Source organism: Ahaetulla prasina, chromosome 7 (genome assembly GCF_028640845.1).
Source record: "Ahaetulla prasina isolate Xishuangbanna chromosome 7, ASM2864084v1, whole genome shotgun sequence".
In the NCBI taxonomy this organism is placed as follows: Eukaryota; Metazoa; Chordata; class Lepidosauria; order Squamata; family Colubridae; genus Ahaetulla; species Ahaetulla prasina.
In genome coordinates this window covers 36965277-36986154 of record NC_080545.1, presented here as the reverse complement: position 1 = coordinate 36986154, position 20878 = coordinate 36965277, and the positions used below count along the sequence as shown (strand labels likewise).

The 20878-nt window shown below is 40.0% G+C and overlaps 1 protein-coding gene across 8 annotated transcripts in view; it reads right to left on the bottom strand.

Annotated features, from left to right (window-relative positions):
• IMMP2L (inner mitochondrial membrane peptidase subunit 2) overlaps window positions 1-20878 on the bottom strand; it is a 530240-nt gene that overhangs the window by 216955 nt on the left and 292407 nt on the right. The window lies entirely within an intron of this gene.

Sequence of the window (20878 nt, the reverse complement as noted above, 5' to 3'; positions counted from 1 at the left end):
ACTGGTGGCAGTAGGCGGTCCCGTAAATACCCCGGTCCTAAGCCATGGAGCGCTTTGAAGGTGATAACAAGCACCTTGAATTGGACCCAGAAGATCACTGTGAGCAAGTGCAGACTGCGCAGGAGAGGTGTCACACGGGAGCCACGAGGTGCTCCATCTATCACCCGGGCAGCCGCATTCTGGACCAGTTGAAGCCTCCGGGTACCCTTCAAGGGGAGCCCCCACAGAGAAGGCCCTCCCCCTAGAGGTCGCCAGCCGACATTGTTTGGCTTACACTATCTGGAGGAGGCCCTCTCTGTGAGAGCGCACTGGTCGGTGTGAGGCTACTGGTGGCAGTAGGCGGTCCCGTAAATACCCCAGTCCTAAGCCATGGAGCGCTTTGAAGGTGATAACAAGCACCTTGAATTGGACCCAGAAGATCACTGTGAGCAAGTGCAGACTGCGCAGGAGAGGTGTCACACGGGAGCCACGAGGTGCTCCATCTATCACCCGGGCAGCCGCATTCTGGACCAGTTGAAGCCTCCGGGTACCCTTCAAGGGGAGCCCCATGTAGACAGCGTTGCAGTAGTACAGGCGGGATGTAACAAGGGCATGACTGACTGTGCATAAGGAAGCCCGATCCAGAAAGGGGCGCAAGTGGCGTATCAGGCGAACCTGATAAAAAGTTCCCCTGGCGATGGCCATCATATGTTCTTCTAAAGACAGCCGTGCATACAGGAGGACGCCCAGATTGTGAGCCCATTCCGTGGGGGCCAACAACTCTCCCCCAATGGTCAGCAATGGAATTAGCTGACTGTACCGGGCTGCTGGCATCCACAGCCACTCGGTCTTGGTGGGATTAAGTCTGAGTCTGTTTCTCCCCATCCAGACCCGTACGACCTCCAGGCACTGGGACATCACTTCAACAGCCTCGTTGGGGTGGTTAGGTGTGGAGATATACAGCTGAGTATCGTCAGCATATAGATGACAACTCACCCCAAAACCACGGATTATCTCACCCAGCGGCTTCATGTAGATGTTGAACAGAAGAGGCAAGAAAACCGACCCTTGTGGCACCCCACATAAGAGGCACTTCAGGGCCAATCTCTGCCCTCCTGTCAACACTGTCTGCGACCGGTCGGAGAGGTAGGAGGAGAACCACTGATGAACGGTGCCTCCCACTCCAAGTCCCCCGAGGCGGCGCACAGGATACCATGGTCAATGGTATCGAAAGCCGCCGAGAGATCTAATAGGACCAGGATAGAGGAAGAACCTCTGTCCCGAGCCCTCCAGAGATCATCAACTAATGTGACCAAGGCCATTTCCGTGCTGTAACCAGGCCGGAAACCGGACTGGAACGGATCTAAATAGACAGTTTCATCCAGGTACTGGGGAAACTGTCGTGCAACCACACTCTCAACAACCTTTGCCACAAAACAAAGGTTGGAGACAGGACGGTAATTTGCTAAAATAGCTGGATCCAGGGAAGACTTCTTGAGGAGGGGCCTCACCACCGCCTCTTTCAAGGAGGTAGGGAAAACACCCTCCATCAAAGAAGCATTCACAATTCCCTGGAGCCAGCCTCGTGTCACCTCCCGGGTGGCCAGTACCAGCCAGGAGGGACACAAGTCCAGTAAACATTTGGTCGCATTCAGTCCCCCCAGTATCCTGTCCATGTATTTTGAATATAATCAATCCACATTTTCCATTCTAAAATATATTTTTCTTGTGTATAGTCTTTCAGATAAGCAGAAAATTTTGCCATTTCTGCCAGATTTGATACTTTAAGTGTCCATTCTTCAATTGTAGGTAATTCTTCTTTCTTCCAATATTGAGCAATCAAAAGTCTTGCGGCTGTTATTAAGTTCAAAATCAATTTAGTCTCTATAGCTGTACAATCCATAATTATTCCTAGTAGAAAGAACTGCGGAGTAAACTTAATCTTCTTTTTCAGAATGTTCTGCATAATCCAGCATACTTTAATCCAAAATGCTTTAACTTTTTTACAAGTCCACCATATATGGTAATAAGTGGCATCTTCACAATCACATCTCCAACATTTAGCCTGTACATTAGGATACATACATGACAACTTTTTGGGGTCTAAATGCCATCTATAAAACATCTTATAAACATTTTCTCTCATATTTTGCGCTTGTGTAAATTTAACACTCCTCACCCAAATTCTTTCCCAAGTTTCCAACATTATTGGTTGCTGAAAGTTTTGTGCCCACTTAATCATACAATCCTTAACCAATTCAGTCTCTGAGTTTATTTCTACTAATACATTAAACAACCTCTTAATATGCTGTTGACCTTGATCTCTCATTTGTTTTAACAAATTATCCTCAGTTTGCCTAATACCTATTTTTTGAATTAATTTCCATCTAGCTTGTAATTGTCCATATTGAAACCATGTATAATTTTTCCCTTCTTCCCCCATCTTTTCTCTGGATTTTAATTGTAATTCCCCCTTTTCCATACAAAGGAGTTCTTTATAAGTAACTACCTCCATCTTTTGATATATATTTATATTTTCTATCATGTGTCTCGGGATTGCCCATATTGGTATCTTTCCATCTAATTTATATTGATATTTCCTCCACACCCTCAATAATGCATTTCTAATTATATTATTTTTAAATATCTTATCAGCTTTCTTATTATATAATAAATAGGCATGCCACCCATATAACAAACCATAACCTTCTATATTCAAAACTCTTTCCTCAGTTAAATTAACCCAATCAGTAATTAATGATAAGACAATTGCTTCATAATACAATTTTAAATTAGGCATTTTAAGACCTCCCCCCTTTCCCTTGTGTCCTGCATTATTTTTAATTTTATTCTTGGTTTTTTGCCCATCCATACAAAATTATTAACCCCCTTTTGCCATTCCTGTAATTTGATATCGTTCTTAAGTACCGATATCATTTGAAACAAAAATAGAAACCTGGGCAAAACATTCATTTTTATAGCTGCTATTCTTCTCAGCAAGGATTGTTGTAACTTCTTCCAATTCTCCATTTCTTTCCATACCTTCTGCCACAATACCTCATAATTATTTTTGTATAATTTGACATTTGAAGCTGTAATATATATTCCTAAATATTTAACCTTTTTAACAATTTCAAAACCCATAGCTCTTTCTAACTCTTCTTTTTGTTGTATATTCATATTTTTAGTTATCATCTTTGTCTTTTACTGATTCACCTTAAATCCAGATACTTCTTCCATCAATTCCTTATATGTTTGATCGATTTTCACCACATATTTTTCTAAATAGCTTTGCAATTTCCCCCGATTAACTGATTTCTTTGAATATAGATTCTGAAAAAAAATTCTAACCACTTCACATTTCTCTAATTTTTTATAACATCTTATACCTCTGTCATCTATCAAAACTCCAATTTCTCTCTTCTCTCTTTTATTTTTCGCCATCTTTGCCAATAACTTAGAATTTCTGTTACTAAATTCAAAAAAATTCCTATTTAAATATCTCAAATTTCTTTTTACCAACTCTGTATCCTCTTCTATCATTTTATTTCTTAACATATTAAGCTCCTGAAGAATTTTTTTTTCTTTAGTAAGCAAAAATTGATTTTCCAATTCTTTAATCTGGTTTTTATCTCTTTCCATTTTAATTTTATAATTTTTATATTTCCTACTTGATAATTTAATACTCTCCCCTCTAAACACCGCTTTCATCACATCCCAAACAATTTCAAATTTAACTTCCCCGTTATCATTTAATCTCCAACTTTCCTCCAATTTTTTAAGTATCCATTTTTTATCCTTTTCATTTTTATACAGTTTCTCCTCATATCTCCAATAGCTTCTTTTTTCCTCAAAATTAAAATCTAAATCCACCATAACTTCTGCATGATCAGAATCTTTAAAAATTCCCACATCTACCTTATCCACATTATTCAACAAATCTTTAGAAAGAAAAATATAATCAATTCTAGAATATGTATTATATATCTTAGAGAAAAAAGTATATACTCTTTCAATTCCTTTGACCTCTCTCCACACATCCACCACGCCGTTTCGAAGCATCCACGTATTTAAAATCCCCATTTTATTTGCTCCTCCACAGCGGGTGGGGTTAGTACTGTCTATTTTATCTCTGATTAAATTAAAATCCCCAGCCACAATTACTTTCCCTACACTTTCATTCTTCAAAATTTTTGTTATTTTTTCAAGAAATTCTCTTTGTTTTTCATTCGGTAAATATAAATTAACAAGTGTCACTTTTTCCTCATTAAGATTTCCAAAAATTATTACATATCTTCCATCTTCATCCAAAATTACCTGATGTTTTTCAAAATACACCCTATCTGATATCAGTGTTGCAACTCCTCTGGCTTTTGAAGTTCCAAATGCTTTTTCATATATTTGCATACCTTTTATATACATTCTATTTGAATCTTCAGATTTCTGATGGGTTTCTTGTAGAAATAAAATATCTGGTAAATCTCTTTTAATCTTAAATTCCAATCTTCTTCTTTTAATCTGATTCCCTGTACCCTTCACATTCCATGACATTATCTTTATAACTCCCATTCAAAATATAAATCTTTCAATCCTATCCCCGCATCTTCCTTTCTGTGCCCAAAACCCAACACCAAACTCCCACATAACCAACATTTAACATATAAAAAACAACAAGAAAACAAAAAAAAAAACAAAAAACAAGACAAACAACAAAATACAAACAATCTTCTTCCCCCACATCCTCATCGATTTCGCCTCCATAAAGAGAATGGGGGAGAGGGGACGTGCCAATGTCCGGGCCACTTCTTTCGGGCTGTCTATTTAAATTCATCACTCAAAAAAAAAGATAATGATGGCTCTCTCCCGCATTCAACTTCATATTTTCCAAGACTCTTATCTGCTTCTTCTCCTACTGTATCCTCACGACTTTTCTTCTGTTCAACCAACACAGGTGATATTTCTTTCCTCTTTAACCCTTTGGGGTCTTGCCCTCCAATAGCCCCTTTTTCTTCTTCTGGGGTTGATGTTTCCACGTGTGTTCCACCCATCTTAAGCATTTGGTCTTTTATCTCCATTAAATCCTCCATCTCAATCAGTCCAAGTTCCCGTAAATATAATAGTGCATCTATGTCTGGGGTGATTGTACGCATCCTTCCTTTATAAAAAAATTTCAATTGTTGTGGTGGCCTCCAATTATATTTAATTCCATTATCTCTCAAAACTTTTGTAATTGGTTTTAAAAAAAATCTCCATGCCCTTTCTTCTCTTGATATATCCGGGAAGACTTGAATAGTCTTCCCTTCAAACTTTAAAGCATCTCCCATCTCTCTCACCTTGGCCATAACTTCCAGCTTATCACCAAGATTTGCAAACCTGACAAGCACATTCCTGTTAAAACCATTTTGCCTTCTATATCCAATTCTAAAAACACTTGCCAGATCTGCTATTGTGAACGTAAGTTGCGTATCCAAATCATTAATCCATTTCAAAACCCGCTGTTTCAATTTATCCTCCTTTTCTTCTGAAATCCCGCGGATAACCAAATTATATTTCCTCATCTCTTCTTCCAAGAGACAAAATATATTTATAAAACATACATAACAGACATAACACAAGATGAGATTAATGGAGTTATACAAAAAATAAAATTAGGGAAAGCTCCAGGTGAAGATGGATTACCTGCTGAGTTCTATAAAGAATTTAAAGAATTAATAATACCAAGATTGCAAAAATTATTTAATGGAATATTACATGGTGGAGAAGTACCTTCGTCATGGAATAGAACGGTGATATCCCTAATTCCTAAGCCAGATAAAGATTTAGAAAGGATTGAGTCCTATCGGCCCATTTCTTTAATTAATCAGGATGTAAAGATATTTACTGCTATTATAAGTAATAGATTAAATAGATTTATAGATAGATATATAAGTTACAACCAAGTAGGTTTCATGAAGGGTAGATATATGAGTGATATTGTTAGAAGAGTATTAAATATTATAGATGTAGCTGAACATAACGGTGATAAAATTGGTATAATATCATTGGATATTTTTAAAGCTTTTGATTCCGTACAATGGGAAACTATTAAAGTAATTGTGGAGGCTTTAGTTTAGTTCGGTAATAAGTTTATACATGTTATTTCAAAATTGTATCAAAAAAGCAGTGCAAGAGTGAAGGTGAATGGAATATTAACTGAAGAGATAAAATTAGAAGCAGGTACGAGACAAGGATGTCCCTTGTCCCCAACATTATTTTTATTGGCTATGGAAATTTTGACAAAAATGATAGAAAAAGATGAAGAATTAGAAGGATATAAGGGGTATAAGATAAATTTGTATGCGGATGATACTTTAATTATTTTGAAAAATGTAGAGAAAGACCTGAAAAAGATATATAAGCATTTGAAAGAATTTGAGGAAATGACAGGTCTGAAAGTAAATTGGTCAAAGTCAGAATTATTGATGGATAGTAATGGAAATGAGTGCGAGAATATGCAAGAGCAATTTGGGATAAGGATTAAAAATACATTGAAATATTTGGGTATAGTGCTTTCACTCAAGGTTAAAGAATTGAAAAAACTTAATTATGATGTGGTGATTAATGAAATTGAGAAGAAAATAGACAAATATAAAATGTTAAGGTTGTCTTGGTTTGGTATTTGCAATGTGTAAGATGATGTTGCTGCCCAAGTTTAACTTTTTATTCGAGATGCTTCCGTTAAATCTGACAGAGAAAGATATTGAAGGATATCAGAAAAAATTGGATAAATTTTGTAATGGTGGGAAGAGACCTAGATTAGTGAAGAAAATGTGGTATCAAAATCAAAAGGAAGGTGGATTGGGAATCCCCAAATTATTTAATTATTACTGTGCGTATGGTATCCGGATAGTGGTAAAAATATTTAAAGGTGAAGACAACTATTGGAGAGACTTAGAGTTAAGGGATATAGAGAAATTTGGATCAAGGTGGTTTTTAGATAAAGCAAATTCAAAATGTGTAATTAGAAGTTATTGGTTAAAGGGATTAAGTAAAATGTGGAATAAATTTGTTAAAATTTTAATTCCGGATATAATCTTTTTGGGGGAGACAATTGAAAATTGGCCGATTAAAAATAATATAAAACATAATGAAGTGATTAAAGAGGAAAATATAGAAATTATTAGAGATTGGATAAAAGTTATGGAAAATGAAAGGAGGAATAAAGAAATTATTGAAAAATTAGGGTTAAGTTGGTTTGAAAAAATACAGATAGAAAAATGGATAAAAAAATTAAGGGAAAACTATTTGATAAATAGATGTGAAACTGAATTTGAATATTTAGTATCTCGGATTATGAAAGATGAAATTGGGCTAAAGGGACTCGTTAGTAGGGTTTATAAGATTATAAACTTTGATGAAAAATTACAAAGAGTGATGAGGGCAAATTGGGAAAAAGATCTTAATATTAAAATACCAGAGTCAGATTGGAATGTGAATTGGAATAGTAGAATTATGAGAACTTTATCTATAAGGATTAAAGAGCATAATTATAAAGTTGTTTGGAAATGGTATTTAACTCCAGTAAAATTGTCACAAATGGATAAAAAAATTAGTAAAAAATGTTGGAGATGTGAGATGGAATTGGGGACTTATGAACATATGTGGTATAAATGTGATAAGGTTAAAAAGTTTTGGCAACAATTGGAGAAAATGATATTTGAAATGATGGGGAAAGTAATAATATTGCGAGTGGAAACTATATTATTGTTGGTAATTAAGGAAATAGAATTAACAAAATATGAAAAAGAATTGATTAGAATTATGATTATAATAGGTAGAATTATAATAGTTAGATATTGGAAATTAGATGTGATTTTTAGAATAGAAGAGTGGAATTCTGAAATGTGGAAATTAGCCTTAAATGATAAACTGACATGTGATATTAAAATTAGAAGTGGTGTGTATAAAGAAGATATTTTCTGGAAGACTTGGAAACCATTTGTGGACTATGCGCTTGGAAAATTGGACGCTTCAGTACCTGTACCTCGAGAACGTGGATTTTGGCAATCATGAGGATATATCCGAAGACCCAAATCTTCCTTTTATGTATAGCACAAGGGTGTAATAATGTATTTTCTTTTTTGTTTGTTGAAAAAAATTTTAAAATAAAAATAATTTAAAAAAAAATCCAGATACTTTACCATACTGACCAATTATTTCTTTTAAACCAGTAGCTGAATATATTGGTTGAGATACAGTAACAACCAAGTCATCTGCAAAGGCTCTAAATCTATAATCTTGATGTTTAATTCTAATTCCCTTTATTTGATCGGAACCACGTATTTTATTCAAAAGAATTTCTAAAGTTAAAATAAAAAGTAATGGAGACAAGGGGCATCCCTGTCTTGTCCCTTTCCCAATTTTAAAAGTTTCTGTTAACTCACCATTTACTATTAAATAGAGCACAACAATGATGAAAATCATCTTGAATGTATTTGGGTCAATATAAAAGGGGTGAAAAACGATATTGCCATAGGTCTATACTATAGGCCACCCAACCAAACAGAGGAAGCAGATGAACTTTTTGCTAGTCAGCTAACTATGGTATGTAGGAAGCACATCACAGTAGTAATGGGGGATTTTAACTACCCTGACATCAACTGGGAAACAAACTCTGCACCAAGTGGAAGATCCAACAGGTTCCTAACAAACCTAGCAGACAACTTTGTTTCCCAAAAAGTAGAGAAGGTGACAAGGGGATCAGCCATACTGGACTTAATTCTCACTAACAGAGATGAAATGATAGAAGGTGTTGAAGCTACAGGAACTTTGGGGGCAAGTGACCACGCAATATTGGAATTCGACATTAAGCAAATACAAGTAGTAGAACAAAGTCAAACTAGAGTCTTGGACTTTAAGAGAGCTAATTTCAATAAACTTAGAGAGAGCTTGAGAAGGATTCAATGGATGAGAATCCTCAGGGAGAAAACGACTCAAGAAGCTTGGGAAATTTTGAAAAGCGAGATTATAAAAGCGCAGTCTAACACAATACCAATGAAGAAGAAAAATAATAAATCTCAAAAGAAACCAGCATGGGTGCATAAAGAACTATCTGACAAATTGAAAGACAAAAAGGACAAATATAAAAAGTGGAAAGAGGGGCAAATAACTAAGGCAGAATATCAGCAAATAGCCCGAGCCTGTAAAGATGAAGTGAGGAAAGCTAAGGTTCACAATGAACAAAGGCTAGTGACGAAAGTAAAAAATAACAAAAAAAGCTTCTTCCAACATGTTAAAAACAAGAAAAAAGTCAAGGAAACAATTGGACCATTGCTGGGAGAAAGTGGCAAGAAGATGACAAGCAACAGGGAGAAAGTAGATCTACTTAACTCATATTTTGCATCTGTCTTTACACAAAAGGAAAAAACAATCCAACCTATCAAAAACAGCACTACAAAAAACAGATTAGAAACACAAGTTAAAATAGGGAAGAAAATGGTAAGTGAACACCTGTCTACCCTAGACGAGTTCAAATCACCAGGACCGGATGGATTACACTCCAAGGTTCTGAAGGAACTGGCAGACGTGATTTCAGAACCACTGAATTATATCTTTCAAAGATCCTGGAGCACAGGGGAGCTGCCAGAGGACTGGAAAAGAGCTGATGTAGTTCCCATCTTCAAAAAAGGAAAAAAAAAACAGATCCAGGAAACTACAGACCTATCAGCCTGACCTCAATACTGGGGAAGATTCTGGAAAAGATAATCAAGCAACGAATCACCGAACACCTACAAGCAAACAAAGTAATAACCAAAAGCCAACATGGGTTTGTCAAAAACAGATCATGCCAGACTAATCTTATAATAATAATAATAATTAATAATAATAATAATAATAATTTAATTTTTATACCGCCCTTCTCCCGAAGGACTCAGGGTGGTGAACAGGCAGATAAAATAATACAATACATTTCAATAAAAATACTATTTAAAAAACTTATTCCATAAAGCCTAAATTTAAAATACAATACAAAATATAAAATAAACCCCAATAAAATCCATGTTTAAAAACCCAATTAAGCCAGTCCTGCTCGGAAGAATAGATATGTTTTAAGCTCGCGGCGAAAGGTCCGGAGGTCAGGAAGTTGTCGAAGTCCTGGGGGAACCTCATTCCAGAGGGTAGGTGCCCCCACAGAGAAGGCTCTCCCCCTGGGGGTCGCCAGCCTACACTGTTTGGCTGACAGCACCCTGAGGAGGCCCTCTCTATGGGAGCATACCGGCCGGTGGGAGGCATGTGGTAACAGAAGGCAGTCTTGAAGATATCCCGGTCCTATGCCATGGAGCGCTTTAAAGGTGGTAACCAACACCTTGAAGTGCACTCGGAAAACCACAGGTAGCCAGTGCAGCCTGCGCAGGATCGGTGTTATATGGGAGCCACGAGTGGCTCCCTCTATCACCCGCGCGGCTGCATTCTGAACTAACTGAAGTCTCCGGGTGCACCTCAAGGGGAGCCCCATGTAGAGAGCGTTACAGTAGTCCAGGCGAGAAGTGACGAGGGCGTGAGTTTACTTTACTAGCATGAGGAAACTGGCACACGATGAGTGAAATTCCAATACTGAATTTCCGGATTCTTTTCCCAGTTATACAAACCCCAAGAGTCCCACCCCCCCTGACCCCTTTGATGGTCACATGGTCCCACATTCTTCCAGTTCATTCAAATATCTTCTTGCCACTCTTCCTGCAGATGTGAACACCATCCGACCTTGACTGCTTGAAGAATGTTACCATACCCCTCAGCCCCCCTTCCTCCCCTCAGGGGAAAAATGTGGCAGCGTCTGGAACCCTAAAGTCTAATATGGTTTCCAGGCCTGACAGGCGTCCCCCCTTGGAAAAGAAGCTATATCCTAGGAAAGAAAACAAAGAGTCAACAATAAAGAAGAGTGTTAGTGGTCCACAGGAATTGGGTCTAAGGGTCTGAAAGTCCATATAATTTTCCTGAATCCATCCTCCCAAACTAAACCCTGGATGATGGATTCTGACATCTTGGGAATTACTATGTATCTTATAAGTTCATGATGGGCTCCAATTTCTAAGCGAACCAGTTGTGTGATTTGGGTCGCTGGAACGCCACCAATCAAGGTTCCATCTACTTGGTGGAATTTAATTGGGTGTTCAAGGGAAATGTTTTTATACGGAGTTGGGTGACCGTAGAGGTTGAAATTAGGCATCTGGTGCTTCCTGTGTCCACAATAGCCTCTAAATCTTTTTTGGCCCCTCCCCCTGGAATTACTAAGTTTACTTTGATAGCAAATGGAGGAATGGGTGCACTCACCGTTGGGTCGTTTTCTGCTTGGTTTGAGTCGTCAGGAGGTGAATCAGATGACGGAAGGTCAGTAGGGAGGTTTATGGCTTGTCTCGCAAAGCGACTGGTATTCGGATTCCTTCGAGGGGGTCTGTGTGGTTGGGTAGCAGTTGGTGGGCGATACTGTGGGAGGGGTGTTGGGGCTAGGCAAACTGACGCCCGATGTCCTAGTTTTCCACAACGGTAGCATTTGATTATTGTTGAAGGCTGAAAGGTGGAGGGTGTGGTTGGTCTTAAGAGGGAGGGTCTTGTAGGTGGTCGTTGTGGAGTTGTAGTTGGTAATTGGCTTTGGAGGGGGTTGAATTCTCTGTCCAGAGTGATGGACACGTTGTACCAGCCATTTAGTTGTTCCGGGATTCCTCTGGTGGAGCAGGCTTTTCTGATGTTTTGATCAATTGCGTCTTTGAAGTAGTGGAGGACGATGCGTTCTGGCCAATGTCTAAGATTGCCAGCAACCCTTCTGAAATCCCATACAAATTGTTTTAGAGGCTTGTTACCTTGCTTCACTGTTTTTAAGGTGGTTTCACATTCTGTGATTAGGTCATCATCTTGAAACCGGTTGCGAAGCAGTGCCATAAATCCGTGAACATCGTTTAGTTCTGGTGCACGTTCATTATGTAGTTGAGCTATCTATTCTGAGGCTAGCCCCACGTTCATACCATCCGAGATGGCATTGATTAGGCTTCTTTCTGATGGGTATTGATGTCTATATTGTTCAACGTAAGCCTCAATTCTGCTGAGAAAGTAAGCCAGGTGGTGTGGATTCCCATCAAAGGTTGGTTTGAAAGGGGGAGGGGCTGTATAAGGAGGTGCAGGTGGGTTTAGCTGGCCTGCTTGCGGTTGAAGAGGGATTTGGGGGACGGCCGTTGCTGTTGTGGCTGGTTGCTGAGTTGTGAAGGGGGGGTGGAATTCCCCCTGGCTGCTGAGAAGGAAGTCCTTGAAATGCTTCAGCTGACGAGGCAAACATCGCCCTGGGGCCCCCAGGAAAAAAAAGTGCTGAACTGGCTGGTTGCCATTGGTATTGGATCCATCCTTGTCCAGGATAAAATGCCCAACTAGGAGGAATAGAAGCTGCTGGAGGCAGCGTAGGCCTCTGTTGGCGGGAAAAGTCAATTGGAGGGGGGAGTTGCGATTCCCCCCAAGTCCATGGTGCTGCCTGAACTCCCTGCCATCTGAAGGAGGGAAGGGAGGTCCTCCTGCGTTCATCGGAACGGCTTTGAGCTTCAGTAATTTCTCCCTCTCTGGTGGGAGGGAAGGTGAATTTAGGCTGAGCTAAAGGCTCTCGAGGTGGGTGAGCTGAGCTTATACGAGGCCTCACTTCCAAACGCTCAAAAGTTTCAGGGAGGTCTAATAGGGACTGGGATTTCAGGGGGTTTCTCAGGTCCCAATCCGGTGACTCTCCCGATTCTCCGGGTTTTACTGTCCTCCATGGAGGTTGAAAAGAGGGAGGGGGCTCTCCATTCCGCCCCGGGGAAATGTTTTCTCCCGAACGACAGCTTACCCATGAATCGGAGTCTTTGGGCCGTGCTCCAAGCTGACAAGCAGGCTCTACCACTTCGGGTTTTTGAGTCATATCTTCCGATGGGAAGTAGGTGATTTCACTTAAATCGTTAGATTCAAGCTTCTGTGCTACATCCATGCTTTCAGCTTGCTGCTCCTCCATCTTCTCTGGGTCTTTGCACCGCTGTGGAGGTTGCGGAGGCTGGGGCCCAGCACCCCCCTAACGGGCCCCCTCTGAGCGGAGGAGAGGGTACCGTTAGCAAAAGAAAGTTAGGAGTTTTGGAATAATGTCAAGGTTCCAGAAAAACCTCTTCTGCATAAAAAAATCTCAGAAGCCATTGTTTTCCAGAGTTCTTTACTAGCATGAGGAAACTGGCACACGATGAGTGAAATTCCAATACTGAATTTCCGGATTCTTTTCCCAGTTATACAAACCCCAAGAGTCCCACCCCCCTGACCCCTTTGATGGTCACATGGTCCCTCGTTCTTCCAGTTCATTCGAATATCTTCTTGCCACTCTTCCTGCAGATGTGAACACCATCCGACCTTGACCGCTTGAAGAATGTTACCATACCCCTCAGCCCCCCTTCCTCCCCTCAGGGGAAAAATGTGGCAGCGTCTGGAACCCTAAAGTCTAATATGGTTTCCAGGCCTGACAGACCGTGCATAAGGCATCCCGGTCTAGAAAGGGGCGCAACTGGCGGACCAGGCGGACCTGGTAAAAAGCTCTCCTGGAGACGGTCGCCAAGTGATCTTCAAAAGACAACCGTCCATCCAGGAGAACCCCCAGATTGCGCACACTCTCCATTGGGGCCAATGATTCGCCTCCAACAGTCGCATTCTTTGACAAAATGACAAAATTAGTAGACCAGAGGAATGCTGTCGATATAATTTACTTGGACTTCAGTAAAACATTTGATAAAGTAGACCATAACCTACTACTAGATAAAGTAGAAAAATGTGGTTTAGACAGCACCACCACCAGATGGATTCATAACTGGTAACCAACCGCACTCAACGTGTAGTCCTCAATGGAACTACATCCACATGGAGGGAAACTGTGCCCTGGGGTCATATGATCCCCTTTTGCGACCTTCTGACAAGCAAAGTAAATAGAGAAGCCAGATTCACTTAACAATCTAGTTATTAGCTTATTAACTGCAATGATTCACTTAATAACTAAGGCAAGAAAGGTTGAAAAACACAGCAAAACTGAACAAATGTTTCACTTAACAACAGAAATTTTGTGGTCATAATTTTATGACTACCTGTAATGCATCCACAAGTGTCTTCATTAGCACCCTCAGACTTCTATGCCCATCTGATTTTTTTCTAACTGGTCATGTGACTATAACATGAATAGTGAATGAGGAGTTCCTCCCCTAAATGGCACCTATGCAGGCCATAATATGCCCTCAAAATCCCAGATGTAGATCCAAAAAAGTATGGATTTCTGTAATTTTTATCATCTCTCTATAAGCAAGACCAATACAGAATAACAGAGTTGGAAGGGACGTTGGAGGTCTTCTAATCCAACCCCGTGCTAAAGCAGGAAATCCTATGCAGGTAGTCCTTGACATACAACAGTTCATTTAGTGACTGTTCAAAGTTACAACAGCACTGAAAAAAGCAACTTATGACCATTTTCTCTCATGACTGTTGCAACCCACATGGTCACATAATCAAAGAACAGAAACAGGTCAACACAGCAAAAATAATGTGAAAGTGAAAAAAAACATAATAAAAAATGACATTTTTGTTTTGCTGGATTAGAGCAAAATAAGTCTACCTATGCTTCCAGCTTGCTACATGTTACCACAACCCTGTGCAGTAGGCCCTTATTAAAGGGCAGTCAATGTTAGTCCGGGACGGAGGCCAAGAATAGAGTCGAAGGTCCCAGGATTGTAGGAACTCTTGCTAAAGGCCAACATTGCAGAAATAAAAATTACCAAATTCAAACGGAAAGACCCACGGTAAGCTTTATCCCCATAAGAGCCAATGCAGTGGTTAAGGCAGCAGGCCAAAAATCAGGAGATCCTGAGTTCTAGTTCTACTTAAGTACAAAAGCCTAATTGGCTGCCTTTGGACTAGTCCTTCTCTCTCACAGGGTTGTTGTGGAGAATATAGTATATTAATAGAATAATATATATATTAATAGAATATATATTAATAGTTTCTATATATTAATAGAAACTGGTGTCAAGATTTTAATATAATTTACAAATTCTGTGACAACAATTTAGAGACTCTAATTATCAACTGCAAACCTTACTATTCGCCTCGTGAATTTTCCTCATTTCTTCTAATTGCTGTTTATGTCCCACCACAAGCCTGTGTAAACAAGGCATTACGAACTCTAGCTGACCAAATCATGGAGGCTGAAGCCAAACACCCTGATTCACTGGCCATTGTTTTGGGAGATCTAAACAAGGCAAACTTAAGGAAAGAGCTACCAAAATACTTTCAGCATGTCAATTGTCCCACCAGAGGCAAGAATACTCTAGACCATTGCTACACAACACTAAAAGATGCCTATCGGTCTTTACCATGTGCAGCTGTAGGACACTCTGATCATTGCATGATTCACCTTGTACCTGCTTACAGGCAAAGACTTAAAGCCACAAAACCAATAATTAAATCAGTGAAGACCTGGACGGAGGAATCAAAATTAAAGCTACAGGCATGTTTTGACTGCACTGATTGGAATATTTTTAAAGATACCTCCGCAGACCTGGATGAACTCACAGATACTGTAACATCATATGTCAGCTTCTGTGAAGACCTATGTGTACCTACAAGGAACTTGCGAATACACAGTAACAACAAACCTTGGTTTACACCTAAACTTAAGCAGCTACGACATTCCAAAGAGGAAGCCTACAGAAAAGGTGATAAAATGCTGTACAATCAGACCAGAAATATACTAACAAGGGAGATCAGAGCAGCAAAAAAGAAGCTACTCTGAAAAGCTAAAGAATCAGTTTTCGGCAAATGAACCAGCAAACATGTGGAAAACTCTTAAAAATATCACCGGTTATGGCAAACCTCCTTCCCAGGCTGAAGGTAATCAACAACTGGCAGATGACCTGAATGAGTTTTACTGCAGGTTTGAAAGGAAACTACAGCCACCTATCTCCACAACCCCCATCTCAGACACACCAACAACAGCCAAATCTGTTACAACTGACCCCATCCCATTGGGTTCACAACCCCTAGTGATCACAGAAAAGGAAGTGCAGGACCAATTCCACAGATAAATGCCAGGAAAAGCTCCAGGCCCAGACAAGTTAACTTCTTCTTGTTTAAAAGTCTGTGCTGACCAATTGGCCCCCATCTTCACCCAGATCGTCAATAAATCACTAGAGATGTGCTATGTTCCTTCTTGCTTCAAACACTCTACCATCATCACAGTGCCAAAGAAGCCCATTCAAGGAACTGAATAACTACAGACCAGTTGCTTTAACATCTATAGTCATGAAAACCTTTGAAAGGCTAGTGCTTTCCTACCTGAAAACCATCACGGATCCGCTGTTAGACCCCTTGCAATTTGCATACCGAGCAAATAGATCAACAGATGATGCTGTTAATATAGCTCTGCACTACATCCTACAACATCTTGAGTCTCCAAAGACCTATGCAAGGGTCCTTTTTGTAGACTTTAGTTCAGCATTCAATACCATCATTCCAGACATTCTTCTAACTAAGCTAAACCAGCTACAGGTACCGGAACAGACTTGTAAGTGGATCACAAGCTTCCTAACAAACAGGAAGCAGCAGGTGAAGCTAAGCAAGATCACATCAAATACCTGTACAATTAGCACAGGGGCCCCCCAAGGCTGTGTGCTCTCCCCACTTCTCTTCTCTCTGTATACCAATGACTGCATCTTCAATGATCCATCTGTTAAGCTACTGAAGTTCGCAGATGACACAACAGTGGTCTCATTCGAGACAATGACGAATCCGCATATAGACGAGAGGTCGAACGACTAGCCTTGTGGTGCAACCAAAACAATCTGGAACTGAACACACTCAAAACCATAGAAATGGTGGTAGACTTTAGGAAAAACCCTTCCATACTTCCACCTCTCACAATACTAGACAACACAGTATCAACAGTAGAAACCTTCAAATTTCTAGGTTCTATCATATCGCAAGATCTAAAATGGACAGCCAACATCAAAAACATCATTAAAAAAGGACAGCAAAGAATGTTCTTTCTGCGCCAACTCAGTAAGCTCAAACTGCCCAAGGAGCTGCTGATCCAATTCTACAGAGGAATTATTGAGTTTGTCATTTGCACCTCTATAACTGTCTGGTTCGGTTCTGCAACCCAACAAGAAAAACACAGACTTCAGAGGATAATTAGAACTGCAGAAAAAATAATTGCTACCAACCTGCCTTCCATTGAGGACCTGTATACTGCACGAATCAAGAAGAGGGCCGTGAAAATATTTGCAGATCCCTCGCATCCTGGACATAAACTGTTTCAACTCCTACCCTCAAAACGACGCTATAGAGCACTGCACACCAGAACAACTAGACACAAGAACAGTTTTTTCCCGAAGGCCATCACTCTGCCAAACAAATAATTCCATCAACACTGTCAGACTATTTACTGAATCTGCACTACTATTAATCGTTTCATAGTTACCATCACCAATCTCTTTCCACTTATGACTGTATGACTAAAACTTGTTGCTGGCAATCCTTATGATTTATATTGATATATTGACTATCAATTGTGTTGTAAATGTTGTACCTTGATGAACGTATCTTTTCTTTTATGTACACTGACAGCATATGCACCAAGACAAATTCCTTGTGTGTCCAATCACACTTGGCCAATAAAATTCTATTCTATTCTATTCTATTCTATTCTATTCTATTCTATTCTATTCTATTCTATTCTATTCTATTCTATTCTATTCTATTCTATTCTATTCTATATAGGAAGGTGAAGTAATGCTGGATACGTTCACTGTCTTACATTGTTTATAAAAACAATAAACAGGATACTGTATAAATAAATTATCATAAAAATAAACCAACATCTGTTCTGAGTCCAAAGCAAAAATGAAGAGGTACATCTGAAGGGTTTTTTTTAAACAACTGTTTGAAAGAATTGAAGCATTGCTTCAAAGTTAAACAAAAGCTTTCTGACTGTTAGGACAATTAACCAGTGGAACAGCTTGCCTTCATAAATCATGGGTGCTGCATGACTGGAGGTTTTTAAGAAGAGACTGGACAGCCACCAGAGCAGAGGGCTGGGCTAGATGACCTCCAAGGTCCTTTCCAGCTCTATTCTATTCTATTTGCGTACCTCCCTTCTTTTGAAATGGGGGGGAGGACATTTTATTTCTTGAAACCCACCCCCTCCAAACACTTGCTCAATTCTCCAGCCTTTCATTGACTAATCGCCGCTCAGAAACTTTCTATAATGGCAACTCCCTCCCTCCGCACACTCCCCCATTTCTCTATCAGCTTCTTCCTTCAGTACTTGAGATCCAAGTATGGGGGGGAGGGAGGGAAGGGCTCCTGGAAGCCCAGGTGAATCCCACTCACCTGGCTGGCCATCTCAGAACAAACCATCGACCAGCCCAGATGTTCCAGGTTGCTCCCATCACCTAATCCACTCCCCATACTTGCCACTGCCTCTCCTCTCCTCCTCCTCCATCCTTAGTGGCTGATTGATGATGGCTGATTGGTGATGGCGCTTAGTGGATGATTGGTGATGGCACTGGAAACTTACAAGGTGGCAGGTTGCTGGTGGGGCTGCGGCCAGGAGAGAGGACCAGACTCCGGGGACCAGGATCAGAGTGGAGGGGGCAATGTAGCACCGAAGGTCTGCTTGTTCCCATCCCCATCAGGCTCTTCTTCAGCCGCCAATCACAGGCAGCCCCAAGTTGCCGCTCGCCTCCTTCATGGTCCTGTGGCTGGGCTCCTTGGCCACTCGTCCTGACCAATGGCTGAGCAACAAGCAGGAGAGCTTGGGCTTGGGGGTGGGTTAGGAGGGGAACCCATCACCCCTCTATGGGTAGGAGCAACCCCCCACATTTTAAGACAGCCTCCCGCTCTTTTCTCCCTCCCTCCCTTCCACCCTCCATCAGTTAGAAATCATAACTTTGTGAATGATGGAAGCTGGGTTTTCTGTGTTTGGGTGGGGGGGGAGAGCAAATATATCATGTTGCCACCTTCCTCACTGCACACCGTGGGCGGGAGGGAGTTGTGCTGATTGCAAGTTTGAGCAGGCGGTTTGCTTCCTTGCCTAGCTGGTTACCAAGCCTGATTTTTGGTGGCTGAGTTGGGTGGTTAGGGCTCGTGGCTGCTCTGCAGAAAGCAATTTGAGGTGCGGAGTGGCTGGTAGGGGCAAGCCATGGCCTATTCAGCTGGTTTACTGAATTTGCACAAAAGGTTAGCTACCGATTCTGCCAAACTGGTGCAAACTGGCTGAATCCCACCATTGCACAGCTCTAGCTGTTAGTTCTTCAAGATCTCTGATTCTTCTCTGATTTCCTTCCTTTTCTCCACTATTAGTTTCTCCACTTCTAAATTATCTCTGTTATCAGTTACATTTGAGTTACATTTGAGCCTTGATTTTGCGCTGCTCTGTTTGCAATCTCTTGTAATTCTACATTAGTGAAGAACTTGTGTTTCAGAATAACACGCCTTTGGTCTTGTTCATAGATTTCCATATCCAGGTAATTCTACTTCAAAATCTTGAACACATGCTTTTGAAATCCACATTTTGTTGGCTCGGATTGATCATAAGCTTCCATAATTGAGTAATGTTCTTCATTTGTCCAGATTTTTCACTTTTTTCATTCATCTTCCAGTCGCCTGTCAACTCCATGCTCTGGTTGCCTAGCAGATGAGCCCTGTAGCATATGTTTCACTAAACACCCAGAAGCCATAGTATTCAATGCGAGTCTTGTTGAGCCAGGCAACACACGATCTGGCATACAATTCACTTGACATGTTTTCACCATAGTAAAATGGTTTGGAGGAAGTTTAGTCTGGCTCTTCAACAGAGTACACAAGCTCCCCACCATGAAAAGGTAAAACTCCTTGGGAGGATTTTTATTGTTGTTGTTCAGAAACAAGCAAAAATATAAAATGGTGTGATGTAAAAACAAAATATGTCACAAATATTATCTAAATTTTCCAGTAGTTATAGAGGAAGATCTATGGATAGGTTCCAATAGATAGTGACACAATCTAGAACACTTGGCAACCACTGCAGAAGTTGTTCCAAATTATTAATTTGATAATGTACACATTTGGATAAATAAAAAAAGGATTATTGATTGAGACTACAAGTGACTCCAGAATTATATGTACAGAACAACATACCAAATGAAAACATGAATTTGTTTGTCCTCAGGTTTTATGTTGACAACGTAAAAGAAATCAAGATGAATGTTGCAGAAGGAGAGCATGGAATAGTATCTGCTTCATGAGGAAAGTTTGTGCAAACTACTCTTGTGGGACAATCTGTCAGCAGCAATGCTGCTTTCTCCAAACATACAATAAATCCAACAAAAGATAACAAAACCAAGATATCTAAGATGACTTTCTAACCTTCCCTTGCAGAGATTTTTCACAGGTGTATTTTAAAGTGAGTTACATTATCTTTTCCATTAACAGTATTATCATCTTTTTAAATTTTAATTTCATATCTTCAAAAATAACTGTACATTAATAATCAATCCATGTATCATTTCCCCCCCTCCTCCCCCTTCCCCCCCCCAGACTTCCCAGAGCAAATACCGGGTATTATGACCAACAATCACAAGCTAAAGTATACAAAATATACATAACCTCCCACCTTTAAAAATTTGAAACTTTATATCCCCTCACAATAAAAATAAAGAGATATTCCTATTTTGCTTCAAACCCGTCACCCTTATAGCATATTCCATTAATCTATATTGTAATATTACTCTTTCTTCATCTGCCCTATCTACCTTTGCCTGTATATCTTCCATCTTATTATCTAAGTTCCAATTGTTTTGATTCTTTTGAATTTCCTCTATTTTCCTTTGCAACTTTAAATTAGCTT